This window comes from Perognathus longimembris, chromosome 1 (genome assembly GCF_023159225.1).
Source record: "Perognathus longimembris pacificus isolate PPM17 chromosome 1, ASM2315922v1, whole genome shotgun sequence".
NCBI classification, from domain to species: domain Eukaryota; kingdom Metazoa; phylum Chordata; class Mammalia; order Rodentia; family Heteromyidae; genus Perognathus; species Perognathus longimembris.
Window position 1 is genome coordinate 56,429,864 of NC_063161.1, and position 19,581 is coordinate 56,449,444.

Below are 19,581 nucleotides of genomic sequence, written 5' to 3' on the forward strand. Positions count from 1 at the left end.
TTCCTTCCTTCCTTCCTTCCTTCCTTCCTTCCTTCCTTCCTTCCTTCCTTCCTTCCTTCCTTCCTTTGTCTTCCTCTCTTCCTTCCTCCCCCTCTCCCTTTCTCTCTCTTTCCCTCTCTCCCTCTCCTCTCTCCCCTACCTCCTGAGGTTTTTTCTCTCAAGGCTGGCACTTGAGCCACTGCTCCACTTCTGTCTTTGGGTTAATGGAAGATAAGAGTCTCACAGATTTTCTTTCTCAAGCTGGCATCAAATTGTGTGATTCTCAGACCTCAGCCTCCTGAGTAGCTAGGATTACAAGTGTGAACCACCAGTACCCAGCTAAAACTCTGGGTTTAAAAATAAATAAATAAAAAGAATCAACTATATTTGGTAGCTGCAACACATGCTGGCCTTGTTCCTGTTAAAGGAAACATTTACCTTTAGGAGAAATAATTAAAAAACAAGCAAAATGAAACCCCAATTCTCTTCAGATGCGAAATCTGTTGCCGGTGAATCTTCTACGGTATGTAGAGCACACCAGAGATAGTAAATTATGGGCTGGATCAAGCTTCCTGAATCTAGACTTAACACTTACAGTCAGTAAAGGAAAAGAACGGCCAAGAACTTCCCTGGTAGCTGATATATATACATACATACATATATATATATATATGTGTATATATATATATATATTTAAACTTCCAGGGCAAGCCAACAAGTTAGCCTGTTCCTGTTGTGGGGAGATTGGCAGGACTGGAGTCCGAGTCATAGGACTTGGAGCAATGGCAGCCAGCTCTGCTTTCAGATGTGCACACGTGTGAGAGAGCCCAAAGGGTTGTCTCCAACAGTGACATGTTAAATGTATGTGACAGAGTGGGACGTAGCATGTGGGACTGCTAAACAAACACACATGGGAACATACAGAAAGGATGAGTGTGAAAAGATACAGCTCTAGCCTGAAGCTATGCAAGTGTGGCGTTCTTGAGAATGAACTTGATAGAAAAGGTCAATTCCTGGGGTTGGAGGCTTGGCTCAGTTGGTACAGCAGTAGCCAATCAGTGAAAGCATTAGGTACTGAGTTCTAGTGCCATTCTTGGACCAAAATAATAAATGAAAAGATCAATTCCTGGAGAAGGAAAGAAGACAGAGAAAACAAGTAATTTTCTCCCTCTTTGGTCGTAGGCAGGCATGCATAGTATGTATTTCACAATTCAGAGGGAAAAATAATACTGGCAACTAGTGGCTCAAGCCTGAAATCCTAGCTACTCAGGAAGCTGAGATCTAGAGGATCACAGTTTAAGGCTAGACTGGGTAGACAAGGTCGCTAGACTCCATCTCCAAAATAACCAGCAGGACTGGAGGCAAGTGGTCCAGCTCCATTTTCGCAAGCATGTGGTCTTAGGGAAAGCCTGTTCCATTCTTGTTGTCAAGTTCAATAATCCTAACCCAATGGGGAACATTTCATTTTCTTTGCAAGAGATTTCAGAAGAGGCAGCTGCACAGGAGGGAAGTAATATTGCTAGGAAAAGTTCTTAGCGCTGTGTGTGTGTGTGTGTGTGTGTGTGTGTGTGTGTGTGTGTGTGTGTGTGTGTGTGTGTCCTTAGTACTGTCCCATAGCCTTTCACTCAAGGCTGGCTGGCACTCTACCATTTGAACCACAGCTCCATTTCCAGCTTTGTGGTGGTTATTTGGAGATAAAGACTCTCATGGACTTTCCTGTTTGACTGGCTTGGAAGGTTAAGCTTTATAATAATCTTACAAGGAACACAATCATAGCAAATGAAAAAAATCTGTTTGTTTATCTGTCAAATATGTAAAGAATTTTCCATTCTTTTCTGAGATAACCAAAGTCTTAAGTCATATATTAATGTTTTAATCCTGGTTGTATTTTTCTTTAGGAGTCAAGCTATCATATCACTAACAATAAGGAAAGAAGGCTTAGGTATAGATGTGCATGCATAAAACAAAGTTGATACTGACAACATATCTTGCTGTTCCTGACAGTGATATGTATTTTTTGGCAGCCTAAAATGCCAAAGTCATGAGACTAGATAATAATAGGTCATGAATCTTAGGGCTTCCAAATCCCTATTTGTTTTTTTTAATTTTTTAATTAAATTTTTATTGTCAAACTGAGGTACCTATTTGTTTTTTATTTTTGTTTTGGTTGTGGGGTTTGAACTCAGGGCCTGGACACTGTTCTTGAGCTCTTTTGCTTAAAGTCAGCTACAACTCCACTTCTAGCTTTTTGGTGGTTAATTGGAGATAAGAGTTGCATGTACTTCCTTGCCAAGTCTAGCTTTGAACCATGATCCTCAGATCTCAGCCTCCTGAGTAGCTAGGATTACAGGTGTGAGCCACCAGTGCCCGGCTCCAAATCTACACTTTTAACTAGGATTATGAACAAATTCACCTTAAAGCTCTGTGCTTATTTCAAATGTATTATGGAATTTTTTGAGTCTTAGTTGCAATGCATATTAATAATGTTGAAAGATATTACATTTCTGTGAACATTATTATTAGCAGGAGCAAAGCAATGTTCTTTTTAGAAAACATCAATACATTATTGAAATCTGGTTATTGAATTAGCAAAATTCCTTTTGAGTACAGAGAAATATTTGTGTCGTGGTTATTTCGTTCTGGGAGCTTGTTCAAAAGGATATAATCAGAAAAGTAATGTTTCTTTTATTTCCAAGACAGGGCTTTTAGTCACTCTAGCAGAATGAGTTTGGACAGCTTAGTATGTAACAAGAGTAGTAACTTCAACATGTGCACATATATGTACACACATATGAGTATATACATATAAACACATATATTACATGCACATATATGTATATATTATGATATAATATTCGCCATCACATACATATATAGACCTTCATTAAAAAAAAACAACAACAAAAAAGCAAGATGGGCACTGATGGCTCACATCTGTAATCCTAGCTACTGAGGAGGCTGAAATTTGAGGATTGCAGTTCAAAGCCAGCCTGGAAAGGAAAGTCTCAGAGACTCTTATCTCCAGTTAGCTACCAAAAATACAGAAGTGGAAGTGTGGTTCAAGCAGTATAGTGATAGCCTTGAATGAAAAAGCTCAGGGATAGAGCCTAGGGCTTGAGTTAAGCCTTAGTGCTGGTATCTGGGAAGGGAGGGGCATGGAGATAGAATCAGCTGGATGTTTTCCAGGTATTAAAACATCTCTTTATTCAGAATGGTAGTCAGGTGGCAGGCTCTCTCAGGAGGTTTAGCAAGGGAGTCATTTGGATTTGAGAAGGAAGAACAGCAAGTCCTATTAAAATAATACTGGCTCTTGTTTTTAGTTGACATAAACAAGATCAAAGCTCCAGACTGCCAGGCTTGAGGACACATAGAAATAAAAATTAACTAATCCAGTATTATCATTCCTATAACTCAGTTGATGCACAGCCACTTAAATAAATCAAAGCTCCATCTCAACCCTCTTGTTTAGGAGTTCATATGCAAATAAGAAAATTCACAAAATGGAAAGGAGCAATTTACTACTTATTATGCATACTGGTTGCTAGTTATTAAATTTAAAAAGCAAAGGGAAATCGCAATGTTTCTGCCGTTGTTATCTGACTTGGATGGTGATGACTTTCCATGCCAAGTTCATATCTACCAAGGACATCTACTTTCATTCCAACCTCCTCACTTTTACAAAAGAACCAAGACAGGTGCTGGCTGCTCATGCTTGTGATCCTAGCTACTCAGGAGGTTGAGATATGAGGATCATGGTTCAAAGCCAATCCTAAGAAAAAATTCCATGAGACTCTTTTTTTTTCTTTTTTTTTTGGCCAGTCCTGGGGCTTGGACTCAGGGCCTGAGCACTGTCCCTGGCTTCTCTTTGCTCAAGGCTAGCACTCTGCCACTTGAGCCACAGCGCCACTTCTGGCCATTTTCTGTATATGTGGTGCTGGGGAATTGAACCCAGGGCCTCATGTATACGAGGCAGGCACTCTTGCCACTAGGCCATATCCCCAGCCTCCGTGAGACTCTTATCTCTAACTATCACAGAAGCTGGAAGTGAATCTTAGCTCGAGTGGTAGAGTAGAGCCACAGGCCTTGAGCCCCCCAAAAGCCAAGTGAGAGCAAAAGGCCCTGAGTTCAAGCCCCAGTATTGGCATCATAAAAACAATTAAAATAAAACATGAAACAAAACATGATAACTGTGTCAGTCCTACCAGGACATTAGAAATGACCTATAGAGTAAAGCTCATGTTACTCCCTCAAGTCATTCTTCCCTCTCTCTTTTTCTTTTTTTGCTAGTGTAGGGCCTTGAACTCAGGGCCTGGGTTCTGCCTCTGAGCTTTTTTGCTCAAGGCTAGCACTCTACCACTTGAACCACAGCTCCATTTTTGGCTTTTTGGTGGTTAGTTGGAGATAAACATCTCAAGGACTTTCCTGCTAGGGCTGGATTCAAACCGCAATCCTCAGATGTCAGCCTCCTGAGTAGCTAGGCGTGAGCCCCCAGAGCCTCTCTCCCTCTCGGTTTTGTGTTCAGGGGTGTCCACAGTGATGGATCTTAGCCAGGCCAAATGAGGGACAATAGCTCTTGTATCTGGGTATGCCACCACGGGCACCGCTACAACTTTTTATGCATTCAGCCTAACAGGGTTTTCTAGGAAACGAGATGAATTGAATGATTTTCAAGCAGGGTTTGGAGATATCAATTTCATTTCATGATGACACAATTGGCTCATCATCTGATAACTAGCACGTCCAAGGAGTATACACTACATTGTAAGGTTGAGCCATGTTCCACACCTGGTGGCTACACTGCCCCCTGCTGGGACCTCTTAGACTTTCTGCCTTAAACGGGTGCTACTCCATCCTTTGAACCTTGTAATGCAACCCAATTTAGCCAGAAGTATTGGGGCCAAGGATCAACACTTGATCTAATAAAGCTTTCTATACTAGCCCTCACCTGGCATTCCAGAAATCTGGCACAAAATTAATTTCTTTTTTTCTTTTCTTTTTTTTTTTTTTTGCCAGTTCTGGGGCTTTTGGACTCAGGGCCTGAGCACTGTCCCTGGCTTCTTTTTGCTCAAAAGTTAGCACTCTGCCACTTGAGCCACAGCACCACTTCTGGCTGTTTTTTGTATATGTGGTGCTGGGGAATTGAACCCAGGGCTTCACATATGGGAAGCAAGCACTTTTGACACTAGGCCATATCCCCAGCCTCACAAAATTTCTTCCCAGAGACGCTCTTGATGCTGAAAAATACATCTGCTCTGCAGGGAATTTGAACTTGAGATGGAAAGGGATAAGAAGCAAGGAAATAGAAAGAAAGAAGGCAGCAAATGAAAATCCTGAGGTGAAGAGAATTATCATGTGCCATGCCAGAAGCACTGGAAGGAAAGGAGAAAGCATGAGAGGAGGCTCACAGCCCACATTACCTTACAGGAATCTCCTTTCCAGCTGGGTGCTGGTGGCTCATGCTGTAATACTATCTCCTTAGAAGGTTGAGATCTGAGAACTGGGCTTCGAAGTCGGTTGGGGCAGAAAGGTTGGTGAGACTCTTATTTCCAATTAAGCACCCAAAAAGCTCAATACGGAGCTGTAGCTCAAGAAGTAGAGTGCCAGTGTCCAGACCCTGAGTTCAAACTGCTAGTACCAGGACCACCCCCCAACAAAAAAATCAACCAAACAAAAAGCCCCCAGCCTAATACATATCAGGAGTCAATCATTATAAAGGTGTGTGCTGTCTACTTCTTAGTATAAGATTTACACTTCAAAAATAACTATTTTCTTATCTGTTTATGCATTTTGGAAATCAAAGTCTCAAGATGAAATAAACTATACAGTTTAGGAACTGGAAAAAGTGAGTTAGATATAGGAACATCTATTCCTTTAAAAGAAAACCACACACACAAAACACATATCAAAACCGTCTAGACCTTCACTCCTCTCATAGTAATGATGTCATCTTTTGCCAAACTGTGACCTAAAAAGCATTTGCTCTGATAGGTTTATTTGTAGCCTAGAAATAATTCAAGTGTTTTGATAGGCTGTGTACCTCTCAAACAGGAACAAATAATTATTAATGCACAAAGTGAAGGTTGTGCACACTGAGCATATGTCTGCAAATATTTAATTATAAAACCTTCCTGTTTCTAGAAACATGGCATATGTAGACCCAACACAATATCTTCATAGTAAAGAATAGAAATGTATATGAAATTAATTTATGTCTTGAAACAAAACACTAGTGAAATGTACTAATAGAAATCATGGAATTAAAAGGTTTTCTGTAGTCTTCGTACATTTAAACTTTTAATTACTCTTAATATAGATTTCTAGTGAGCTAATTTAAAAGAACAAATGTTCATTGATGTGAAATGAAAGCTTCATTCTTCTTAGATTCCCCAAACCAATGTCTGTAATTACTTAAGGCTACAGTCTAACACATTGGCTTACATTGCTGTGCACAAATATTTTTGTGTACACATAAAGGATTTACAAATAGTAGGTTATATGAAGATGCAAGAGATCATCATATCATCGCATAATATAGAAAATAAGTGGTTGGAGCTGGGCACTGGTGGCTCATGCCTGTAATCCTAGCTGAGATCTGAGGATTGTGGTTCAAAGCCAGGAAAAGCCAATGAAATTTTTATCTCCAATTAACCAGCCAGAGGCAGGAAGTGAAGGTGTGGTTCAAGTGGTAGAGTGCTAGCTTGAGTGAAAAAGGCAAGGAGGATGAGGCCCTGAGTTCAAGCCTCACTCACTACTGGCACACACATGCACGCACACACACACACATACCCAAAACTTAATACAGTATACAGAAATTTGTACAAAGCTGCTGATTGAAATCATGCTTACTTGTAACAAAAAACTACAGCACGTATGTTAAACCACCAAGACTCAGTGTGTAAGGCATTGGGGAGATGAAGAAATCCCCTTGAAGCAAGATGATCAGAAACTTTCCATGAAGAGACAGTGAGGAGATCAAACAATTCCATATTTTATGCTGTGCTTAATGCAACAGTGGCCACAGAACACGTGTTAAACAAAATAATAGCACCATGTGACACGGAAGTCTGCACTCCCATTCTTACTGTGAAAAACCACATGCCAGATGGTAATCTACACCAGTGATGGAGTGTGGGCTGGGGCTGGCAGCGCTGAGTCAGTCTGCTGCCTTCTCTGATGCTGGCCCTCTTGTAGAGTAGTCAGTGGCCTCCACAAATAGTTCTTAGGGGTGGAAGGGGGGAATGCTTTTGTTTTTCCTTTGGGAAAGGGTTTTGCTATGTAACCTAGGCTGATTTTGGACTCTCCATTTTTCATCTAAAGCCTCCTGAATGTTGCAATGACAATGTTGGCGCTTTTGAGAGCTCTCTGTGCCACGGGTGGGTCCAGACCACCAAGAAATAATGCCAGTCTAGCCAGGTGCTGGTGGCTCACGCTCATAATTCTAGCTACTAAGGAGGCTGAGATCTGAGGATCTATGTTCAAAGCCTACCAGGGCAGGAAAGTCTGTGAGACTTTTCTCTCCATTTAACCACTAGAATGTTGGAAGTGGTGCTGTGGCTCAACCTGGAAGAGCACTAGTCTTGAGCAAAATAAGTCAGGGACAGCACCCAGGCCCTGAGTTCAAGCCCCATGGACCAACAAAATAAATAAACAAATACATAAGCAAATAATGACAGCTTCCCATAATCATGTATAAAATGATACCTCATCTTCCTTTGCCACTGGAATCTGCCACTATCTAACAAGCTCTTTATAAAGGAACCGAGGTACTTCAGCTAGAACAAGTGTAATTGGCTTCACTTGAGAGATTTAAAAATTATTAGCTTTTATTTAAGAAAAACCTACCTAGCTACTCAGGAGGCTGAGATCTGGTAGACCGTTGTTCAAGGCAGATCAGTCCTTTTCTGACTAATAGTCGGGTGTGTGCCAAGCATAAAAGGGCAAATACAGGAAGACTCCACTGATTTGAGGACAGAAATCAACTTCATGGAGACATCTTGAAAGCCTCTACAACACTCTTGTACATATTGGTTTTCCTTGAAGGAGAGCTGTTCCAGGGCTGGGGGATATTGCCCTTTCTATGTTTTTGTGTCTCTGCACATTCCCTTGAAACATGAGATTAATAACATCCCCTGAACTTACTATTATTACAACCTAAATGTTGTATTAATAACATTTGATGTTATTAAAATAATGTTAGATTTGAAATGGACACTTCAGTTCTTTTTGTTTGTTTGTTTTTGTACCAGTCCTTGAGCTTGAACTCAGTACCTGGGCACTTTCCTTTAGCTTTTTAATCCAAGGCTAGAGCTCTACCACTTGAGCCACAGCTCCACTTCTGGTTTGTGGTGTTTTATTAGAGATTGGAGTCTCACTGACTTTCTGCCCAGTCTGGCTTCAAACTACAATCCTCAGATTTTAGCCACCTGAGTAGCTAGGTAACCCTTCAGTTCTAACAACCATCAATTGAAGCAAAGTATCACACTAGAGTTTAAGGAAATCGGACTTCTAAAGCAATTGAATTTAGTGGGTGGAGAAATGTATTTCTCTTTCAAATGTGAGGTTATATAAATCAAACCACAAAGAGCACCCAGCATGTTCTTTCATGATGCCTGTGGTGTTTGAACTGCAGAGTGCAAACCTTTGGTGATGCGACCTCAGTTTTTGCCAGCATCTGTGGCCTGGGAAATAAAGTCCCGCGATGGATCAACCTCTGTGTGTGACTGTTATTGGCTCAACAGAGAAGGGCTCAGTCAATGATCACTTGAAGGAAAGATGCTAGTTTGGTCTAAAGATGAAAGGTCATGTTTACATGATCAAAGCAGCATGTGCCAGGCTTCCAGGTAAATTCTCAATCAAAATTCGAGATGAATTTCTTCTTGCATTTGAAGTCTTCATTACCCATCCAAGAAGGACATTCCTGAGTATCTTCATGCCATGGAGATTTTGGTCCTCCATGAATATTCTAAGAACTTTTTCCAGTGTTCTGGGCATATGTGGCTCCTGCCTGTAGTCTTAGCTACTCAGGAGGCTGAGATCTGAAGATCTCACTTCTGGCTTTTTTTGGGTGCTTAACTGGAGATAAGAGTCTCATGGACTTTCCTGCCTAGGCTGCCTTCAAACTATGACCTTCAGATCTCAGCCTCCTAAGTAGTTAGGATTGCAGGCATGAGCCATTGGTGCCTGGCTATTTTGGCTTTTATTTCTAGCTCTGAATCATGATGAGCCTGAAAGATGAAAAAAGGAATGTCAAGGAATCTGCCAAAGGAAGGCACACTCTGTGCTCTGAAACACTCTAAACTAATTAAGCAGAAGCATGGAGTTTAAAGAAGAAAAGTAAAAAGAAAAAAATAGTAGGGGTGGCCATAATACATGTAGGGCTCCAACTGATCATTTTTTGTTGTTGTTCATACTGGGGTATATATTCAGGGCCTTACGCTTGCTATGCAGAGGCTCTACCTCTTGAACCACAACCCAAGACTTCAAACAAATTTTGTTTTTCTGTCCAAATTCTGGGATTTGAATCCAGGTCTTTTGCTCTTGCTCATAGCTAGCGCTTGACCACTTGAGCCACACCTCATGTTTGTTATTTTGATGGCTAACTAGAGGTAAGAGTTTCTAGGATTTGTTGCTTGGACTGGTTTCAAACTTTGATCCTCAGATATAAGCTACTAGCTACTAGCACCTAGCCAGATGCTTAATATGGCTCTATTTTGCTGCTAAAGTCAACTAAGGGAAGCCTTAAGAAAATGTAAATAGCAAATAAATACCTGAAAAGATAGTCTCACCAGAGGTCAAGAAAATGAGAATGAAACTACAATTTCATGTATTGGTTCTACAAGAAGTAAAATGTCAGTCATCTAGGCTGGGCAGTGATGTTGGGAAGAGAGTCACCAGGTGCACATTTGGAGACTATTTTTCCAGACAGAATCAGTGTCAGGAATGAGCAGTGAGCAAACAGCTTCAGGGTGAGCCGGATGCATTGATGGCTAATGCCTGTAATGCCGGCCACTCAGGGGGCTGAGATCTGAGGATCACAGTTCAAAGCTAGCAAAGCTAAGAAATGAATCATCAAAAGGCTGGAAATAGAGTTGTGGCTAAAGCAGTAGAGCACTAATGTGGAACACAAATCCTCTGGGATAGTGACCGGGCCTTGAGTTCAAACCCCAGGATCAGCAGGGGGTCAAGGGAGGTGGGAGAAGCTTCAGGGAAAGGAATTGGCTGGAAAAGATCTGCTGTTTTCATTGCTTCTACTGTTATACCTTCCCTGGAGACTGCTGCGTGCACATATTCAGGTCCTAGTTTAGTGTAGTTGAGCAGTTTCTTCCCTGCTGCTGGCTTCCAGTCCCAATCCCGATCCCACCCCAGCACCTCTCACATTCTCAGACCAGAGACATCAAGCCTGGTATACCTCCCCCCTGGATCCCTCATCACGCCGCCAGCTAGCAAGGCTACAAGGCCCTCACTTCCCACTGGCTCGCCTGCCAGATATGTCTTCTCTCCTGCTAGTTTCCGAGAAACCTGTGGTATTAAGAGAGAGAGAGAGAGAGAGAGAGAGAGAGTGTGTGTGTGTGTGTGTGTGTGTGTGTGTATGTGTGTATGTGTGCGCATAGTAGTTCTGGGGCTTAAACTTAGGGTCTTGAACTCTTGCTTAGCTTTATTCACTCCAAACTAGGGCTCTAAAACAAGAGCCACAGCTCCATTTCTGGCTTTCTGATGGCAAATTGGAGATAAGAGTCTTAGAGACTTTCCTGCTTGGGTTGACTTCAAACCTCAGTCCTCAAATCTCAGCCTCTTGAGGAAGTAGAACTACATTGCTCAGCCTCCAGGTTCCTCTTCTGGAAGACACTGTCTCTGAAGGAATGGATCTCTGTGGAAGTGGCTCATGGGCGGGAGGTTAAATCAGGGGTCAGGGTGTCTGTAGAGCCAGAGTAGGAACCCCAAAGCTTGCTGGCTTCATCTCTGAAGCTCTGCTTCCTCTTCTGCCAGGGTCACTGCCAGCCTGGGACACACTGGTGCCTGTGCCCTTCTGCCACACCTCTAGGGGAGAAAGAGACCTCATCCAGACTGGTGTCGGAAGCCCTTCCATGGCCCTCCTTGGTGCTCCAACTTAGAAAAATGATGCCTTCTACATTCTCTGGGAAAATAAGGAAGACCTGAACTCTAATATACGCTCTTAAATTTGTCCCTCAGGGCTGCTATCCCTTTCCTCTATGGTAGCTCCCAAGGACCTACCTGAAAGGTAAGACAGTGGCCTACAGATATGGAGACACTTTGTCCCCCCCCCACCCCCGCCCACCACCAAGATTTCCAGCCTCTGGATACAGGTATGGTAGGGATATCTTTTTTTAAAAAAATTTTTATTCTTTTATTGTCAATTATGGGACTTGAACTTGGGACCTGGGGAATGTCTCAGCTTTTGTGCTAAATTTTAGGTTCATGCTCTATCACTTTGAGCCACAGTTCCACTTTGGGTTTTCTGATGTTTAGTTGGAGATAAGTCTCTTTTTGGCTTGAACTGGCTTTGTACCATGACTCTCTGATCTCAGCCTCCTGAGTGGCTAGGATTACAGTGTGAGCCACCAGGTGCAACATTTTGACTCCTGGTGCTTAGCCCTGACATTCACCAATCAGAATTTGTGAGAATTTTTCATGAACACACGATCAACACTGAAGAATATCAAAGCTGACATCTTCTGCCCTTGATTTGAAATAAAGAATCATGGGTACTTGATAAAATAAGAAAGAATTGCCTCAAGGAAATGAACTGGGAAGATCAGAACTTCAGTGGCTTCATTTGAAGACACTCCCGGGCAGCCCAGCCATGTGTTAATAATTTGCCCTAAGAAATAGTTACAAAAGTGCTTGCTTTTGGTAATCATGTGGACTCATTATGAGCATGATAGAAATGGACTCAAAACTCATTGAATCTGGATGTACGAGTTTAAGATTTCTTATACCCTCAGCATGGGAAGAGCCACAGAGAACAAACAGTCCTGAGGATGTCTGCAGCTCGTACTGTCACTTTAGGAGTTGCTCTCTCCTCTCTCTGCCTGGTGGCTTTGCTCTGTCTTAATTCAGAGGAGTCTGTGAGGAGCTGGCGGGCTGAAGGGATGATCTGGAACCACCCCAGCCCTCTCTCCATTCCACTTCATGGCCAAGGAAAGCTAAATCCTATGGATTTCTTTCGGATCCAGTACCTCTCCTGAAAGTAGGCTTTGTTAGCATCACAAAGGGAAGAAAACTAGGCACAAAGTGGCCTGTAATCCTAGCTGCTTAGGAGCTAGAGATGGAGTGACTGTGGTCTGGGCCAACCCAGGCAATACAAGTTCATAAGACTCCATTCTGACAAATGGCTGGGCATGATGGTGTGTGTCTACCATCCCTAGCTTAATGCCATCCCAGTGGCATAGGCAAGAACAAGCAGGAATTCTGAAATCCAGAGTCAGACATAAAGCAAGACTGTATCTCATAAATAACTAAAGTTGAAAGGGGCTGGCAGAGTGGCTCATGTGGTTGAGTACCTGCCTGCTTAATTGGAATTCATGAGGAGATACCACAAGCACTTTCATCTAGTACAATCTTCTCAACATTCAGAACACTGCTGTCATAGAGTCAGCATTTAACACACCCAGCAAGTAACTGAATGAAGAACCAACACAACCTTAATGCTAAATTCACAACAAGTCAGCCCTAGATGTCTGTGAAGTTCAAGAATTGCAAGTTAGTGAGTTGCTGGGTGAGATATTCCTGTATACTAGCTACTCAGGAGATTGAGATCTGAGGATTGAGCCAGCCTGGGTGAGAATGTCTGTGAGACTCTAAACTCCAGTTAACCAGCAAGAAGCCAGAAGTGAAGCCATGACTCAAATGGTAGAGTGCCAGTCTTGAGGAAAAAAAAAAGCTAAGAGACAGCTCCTAGGCCCTGAGTTCAAACCTCACTACCAACACAGACACACAGACACACAGACACACACACACACACCTAGCAAGTTAAGAAACACTGGGGGCCAAGTGCTGGTGGCTTACCTCTTCAATCCTAGCTACTCAGGAGGCTGAGATCTGAGGATCACAGTTCGAAGCCAGCCCTGGCAGGAAAGGGCATTAGACTCTTATCTCCAATTAACCACCAGAAAACCAGAAGTGGCACTGTGACTTAAAGTGGCAAAGTGTTAGCCTTAAGCGAAAGAGCTTAGGGACAGCATCCAGGTCCTAAGACCAACCGGAAAAAAAGAAACACTGCGAGAAAGAAAAGGAAAATGAGGATATTAGAAGAACCAACTAGACTTGTCATTCATGGCCTTCCAGGAAACAGAGTGGAGATGTAATTTCAACAAGTGATAAGCTATACATTAAAATCTTAAGATGGACAGGAAAGAAAAAGCCTCCAAATTCAAGCTAGTGAGGAAAATGGAAAAGTTTGCAGTTAACACATAGATTAAGCGAAGGACAGAAGTGAGCTTAGCACACTTACCATAGTTCACTGTATTTCTATTTGATGCCATTTCAAAGTGGAAATACCTCATCAAGACAGACATCCACAGAGCTCTTAAGTGGCCTAAGTTTAGTGGAACAACATCCTAATGAAAAATCACACTGCTTGAGTACTCTATTGGGTTGTGCTAAAGCTTACAGCCTTTCAAAGACTGGGTTGTGTACTTGATAATGTGCCTGTCAGCATCGATAGTTAAACTGTGCCACTTCCTCTGACTTAGTAACTTCCGGTGCCTGAGTTCAGGCCAGGCCACAAAACAGAGTCTACAAGAACAGTGAGTGGTATTCAAGTGTCCCCCATACCAAGTGAGCTTCTACCATATGGAGAGAAACAGTTCTGGGAGAAGTTCTTACAGGGAACAAGCTGTTACCTAGAGGCAGAGGAAGCAGGGACTCAACTATGACTGCCCAAGAGGGAGAAAAGCAGCTTCATCAGGATGAAAGGCAGAAAGTGACAGAAAGAAAAAGATTGGTATCTGGGCCCTGGTGGCTCACACCTGAAATCCTAGCTACTCATGAGTATAAGATCTGGAGAGCTGTGTTCAAAGTCATGAAATTCTATGTCTTATCTCCAATTAACCATGGAAAAGCTGGAAATGGAGGCATGATTCAAGGGGTATAGGGCCAGCCTTGAACAAAAAAGCTAAAGTACAATATGAGAACTTGAGTAAGGGCATGAGAACCTGAATTCAAGCCTCAGTACTGGCACAAAATACATGTTGGGAAAAAAAGAAAAGAAACGTGCTTTGACAAGATGGACCTTTTTTTTTCTTCTTTTAACATAGGAAGAGGGTGTATTAGACAACCTTTTGGCATTATAACAGATATCTGAGACAACTGAAAGGAAAGATTTATTTTTGGTTTCTAGTTTCAGTCATGGTTAGCTGATTGCATGGTGAGGCAAAGCATCATGGTGGAAGGGTATGGTGGAACAAAGTTGCTCTCCTCATGGCCGCCAGGAAGTAAAGAAACAGGATGGAATCAGGGACCCGCTCCCAGCAATCTACTTCTTCCAGGTAGGCTCTACCTCCTAATTTCCAGAAACTCCCCAAATAGTACCACCAGCAGGGGACCAAACCTTCAACTCACCATCTGAACTATGAGCACCTTTCTTATTCAAACCACCACAGAGGGAACTGTGGCCTATGAGTGCCATGGAGAGAAAGGCCTCCTTGGAAATGTAGGGGTGGGTGCCACAAACCCCTTCCTGGCAAGGAGAATCCATATGTCTAGATACTTCAGGAATTCACCTGACCTTGATGGCCAGATAGAAGGACAAGCTGTAAGACCTGTCGGCAGTGTAGACTTTTCCCACCCAGCACCCTTTCCCTGGACACTAGGCAGCTTGCCTCCCTGGTAAAGGCTAACTTCATCACAAAGGTTAGCTCAGTTTATTCTAGAAGCAAACAAACAAAAACGCAGTAAGAAATGAGATGAACATATCTAATCAACAAGTTCTTAAAGCTGGGTACTAGTGGCCCACTCCTGTACTCCTAGCCACTCAGGAGGCTGAGATCTGAGGATTGTAGTTCAAAGCCAGCCTGGGCAGGAAAATGCATGAGACTCACATCTCCAATTAACTACCAAAACACCAGAAGTAGGGCTGTGGCTCAAAATGGTAACACACTAGCCTTGAGCAAAAAAAAAGCTCAGGGATAGCTCCTGGGCCCAGAGTTCAAGCCCCAGAATCTTAGAACAACAAAGTTCTTGACTTAAGACAGAAAAAACAGAAAACACTAGCCTCCTCTAGTTTTGACATCATCTTTCTTGATACCATCTTGTTACCAAGCAGAAAGAGCACTGGACTAGAGTCCAAGTTGGACTTACCTTTGGGTTCAACACACATCAGCTGGGTGGCTTTGGGGTGAGTTCTTTACTCATCTTTCCATTCATTTCCCTGTAAAATAATTAGGACGATGTTTATATTATACTCTAGGTTTCATTTTCTGTGACATAAGGGTTTATTCCCAGTTAATGATGCCTTGCTGCATCAGAGAATATTGCGTTTTCCTAAGAGAAGATCTAGGAAGGACTTTGTCATATTGATGAGAGCAGGAAGTTCAGCCTGCCCTTGTCATTTTAAGCATCAATTCACTTTTGAGTTATTTGAAAGATGTCTGCACTTTTAGTCATTCTCCCAGTCATTTACATTCCATTCGTTCTTTTCCTGTGAGTTTTATTCTTAAAAGAATACTTTTTTATTCTTAAAAGAACACTGTGACTGGAGCTAGAACTCAGGACCTTGTGCTATAGCTTAGCTTTTTCTGCCCACAACTGGTGCTCTACCACTTGAACCACAGCTCCACTTCTGACTTTTTGCTGGTTAATTAGGGAGAAGAGTCTCACAGATTTTCCTTACCCAGGCTGTCTTCCAACCTCTGTGCTCACATCTCAGCCTCCTGTGTAGCTAGGATTATAGGCATGAGCTAGCAGCTCATGCTACTACAGAAACATTTTTAAAGTTACTTTTTATTAAAACTTACTTTAAAGAAGTAAAATATTTTCCCCACAAAAAAATCAACTAGGATTGACTATTTTGAGCAGTGACTGACAAATTTTTAGATTCAGTACTATTTTGCAAGTAATCATGGACTCACTCTATTTTATTCCTCTCCTCACTTTTTTTTTTTTTTGTGCTAGTCCATGGGCTTGAACTCAGGGTCTGGGCACTGTTCCTGAGATTTTGTGCTCAGGGCTAGCACTCTACCACTTGAACCAAAGCTCCAGTTCTGGCCTTTTTTGTGATTAGTTGGAGCTAATAGTCTCTTGGGCTTTCCCACCTGGTATGGCTTTGAACTGTGATCCTCAGATCTCAGCCTCCTGAGTAGCTAGGATCACAGGCATGAGCCACAGGCACCCAGCTTTGAGTCCACTTTAAGTGGCTTAAGTGTAAGACTCCCCAGAACATCAGAGGAATCAGGAGTCAAAGTACAAAGGTAAGCCCTCTCACTGGTCCCCACAGCACAGGAATGAAGAAGTCCAGGTGAGCTGGCATTGGGGAGAGGCAGGGAGAGGGCCAGGGTGATGAGATGTAGCAATGGTACCTGGACTGTCAACAGCACATGGGAGGCCACAGTGGGGGTTTCTTCCTTCACCACCTGTGGTCTTCTAGATCTCAACTGTAATCTTTCTACTTCCCACAGCCTCCACCCTCCAAAGAATCATTTCAGAGTAAGTGGAAGTGATATGGTAGAAGTTGAATTCTGTACTGGGCTGGAAACATGGAGGTTTTCTCTAGGGTCTACTACATTTTACCTTTAATCCTTGTCCTGGTACATTGGTGTGAAGCGCAAGTGGGTGTTTGGCTGAAGGCCAGATAAGCACAGCACTCAGCTGATGTACTGGCCTGTGTGATAAGGAAATGATAGTGTAGTAGTTCATAATTATTGATCTCTGACTAGGGCTTAGGCACAGTGCTAAGCATTGTCTTTTTTGTATTGTTGTTTGTTTGTTTGTTTTGCCAGCATTGGGGCTTGAACTCAGGGCCTGGACATTGTCCCTTAGCTTTTTTTTTTTTTTTTTTTTTTTTTTTTTTTTTTTTTTGCCAGTCCTGGGCCTTGGACTCAGGGCCTGAGCACCGTCCCTGGCTTCTTCTCGCTCAAGGCTAGCACTCTGCCACTTGAGCCACAGCGCCGCTTCTGGCCGTTTTCTGTATATGTGGTGCTGGGGAATCGAACCTAGGGCCTCGTGTATCCGAGGCAGGCACTCTTGCCACTAGGCTATATCCCCAGCCCGTCCCTTAGCTTTTTAACTGAAGACTAGTGCTCTACCTCCTTGAGCCACAGCTTCACTTCTGGCTTTTTAGTGGTTAATTGGCGAGAAGAGTCTCTTGGATTTTCCTGTCCTAGCTGGCTTCCAACCTCAATCTTCAGATCTCAGCCTCCTGAGTAGCTAGGATCACAGGCATGAGCCACTGGTACCTGGCCATCCATTCATTCTTGCATTTAATATCTGCAGCACTGGTAAGAGGCTATGCCACTGTCATGCCCACTGGACAATGGAGAAAACATGTAGGGCCATACAGGCCTCATGTCATACAGCTAGTGAGCCACACAGCCCCATCAGTACCTGCATCCTTTATGGCTTCATTTTAGAGGAAGAGCCTTAGCTGATGCTTTGGTGCCATGAAGCCAGATGGAAGCCCTCATGCTGGCAGGAGGTGGAGTCTTTGTAGACTTTGTCTCTCCTGGCATCCTCTGAGATCTAAGGGCCTCTTGTTACCTGAAATATGAAAATGGTACATATTGAATTATTCATTACCCTTAATGAGAGGATTAACTGCCAGTGAAACAAAAGGAAATAGTCTGACCTTCAGACGGTCAGGAAGTGATCATTAACAAAAATTTCTGAGTCGGTTTCAACAGACAAATCATCTTTATGCAAATGAACTATTAGGGTCACTCACTGAAGCCACATATTGGAGCCGTGACAATGAGAAAATAAGCACATGCTAATACAAAATCTCAATTACATGTACAGGGTGGCTTTCCTGAAGTTTCAGAGCTTTTAAAATTTATCTGACATCTGTGGGTTTTTATTGGTGTTGCTGCTGCTGTTTTGCTGTTGTTTTGTATCAGTATTTGGATTTGAACTCAGGACTCTGAGCTCTTGCTGAGCTTTTTCCACTCAAGGCTGGCACTCTACCCCTGGGCCATACCTCTACTTTCAGCTTTTTGCTGGTAATTGGAAGTAAGAGTCTCGTAGACTTTCTTGCCATGGGCTTGTTTCAAACCATGATCCTCAGATTTTAGTCTCCTGAGTAGCTAGGATTATAGGCCTGAGCCATCACTCCCAGCATATACCTGAGCATTTTAAGGTTGAGTGGCAAAGGACACAAGGCAGTGATTGTTAGGTCCTCTCCCTGAGGGCTCCATGTAGCTGCCCCCACCTCATTAAGTCTCCACCCAGTTACCTGGGTAACCTGCAGACCTGGAGGCAGTTACCTCCCCTTTCCCTGAGGTCACATCCTAATCCACCTGGCCACACCCCTTGCCCCTGTCCTAGATATAAGGCAGGGCTGGGTAGGGGTCGCTCTCTCTCTCTCCCTTCTCTCCTGCCATGGATCACCTTGGCCACCGGCCAGCAGTTCGGTAATAAACTTTCTTTCCTGCCTGAATACCGCATGGTGTTCTCCTTTACCGGCTACCTACTTTAAAAACCTAACAGTGATATTGAAGGAAGATTGAGAGGGAAGATGTAGGAGTCAGTTTTATCTCACATGCAAAAGAGCTTTAGGAGAGGAAAGAGTAACTTGGAAATCTATTCATCACAACTTCAAGGGCCAACTAGTTAGGTTTTCATAGCTCAGTTGATTGGTTTGACCACGTGTTAGTGACTGGGGGGAAGAATTCATGGAACCATTTTGCCTGTGGCATGTAAACACAGCCTTTTAATCTAGACCTTTGCTATTAAACTGGTCATAAATAGCTGTGAATTACTACTGTTGTGTAACTCATGACTTCATCCCAGCTTCTGGCTGAGCAGATGGGAGGGAATTGTGTTCCCCACATCTCCACAGTACCCCATCCTTCCCCAGGCATTTAATGAGCACAGGGTGGTAGGAGCTCTTCAGATGACAAAGTGACATCCTCTCGCTCCGTTCTTCTCTAGGGCAACACGTTGCTCAAAAGGCCCTTGAGTCTTAAAGTCTCCCTACTCTGATAGTGCCTGACAGACAACTATATCTCAACTCAAAATATAGTAAAATGAATCACTATTAATAACTCTAAGAGTCATGTGTTTTCAGGCAGTCTTATTTCTCTGCCAAAAGGTCAGAATGTTTTCTCAGTGCTCTGATTTTTAAAAAATTCTGTTCTTGGTTTGTTTCAGTACATTTTCTATTTAGATCGTCCATCCGAGTATGTCAAACTTTATCTGTGACCTTTCTGGAACATACCAGAGAATTCAGGAATGCAAAGGCTTATAAAGGCTCCTGGGGTTTTTAAAGATTGAACTTGCTTCACATTTTCTATTTCTTGCTACTACAGGAATCATCATCTTTGCCATATATGCAGAAATTGCCAGAACAAAAGCAAGGGAACTCTCTAAGTTATTTATATTCCTAATAATGTTGTATAATGAGCTATTTCTTGGACCCTTACTATTCTAGAT

General features: G+C 42.8%; 1 long non-coding RNA gene across 1 annotated transcript; it reads right to left on the bottom strand.

Annotated features, from left to right (window-relative positions):
- Nucleotides 1–921: 921 nt before the first annotated feature.
- LOC125354890 lies at nt 922–17,679 on the bottom strand. The gene is made up of 4 exons (XR_007211559.1): nt 17,539–17,679; nt 16,716–16,816; nt 15,298–15,367; nt 922–1,105 (listed from the first exon to the last, which is right to left on the bottom strand). It is a non-coding gene; the product is annotated as an uncharacterized LOC125354890 (long non-coding RNA).
- Between the last annotated feature and the right edge of the window lie 1,902 nt (nt 17,680–19,581).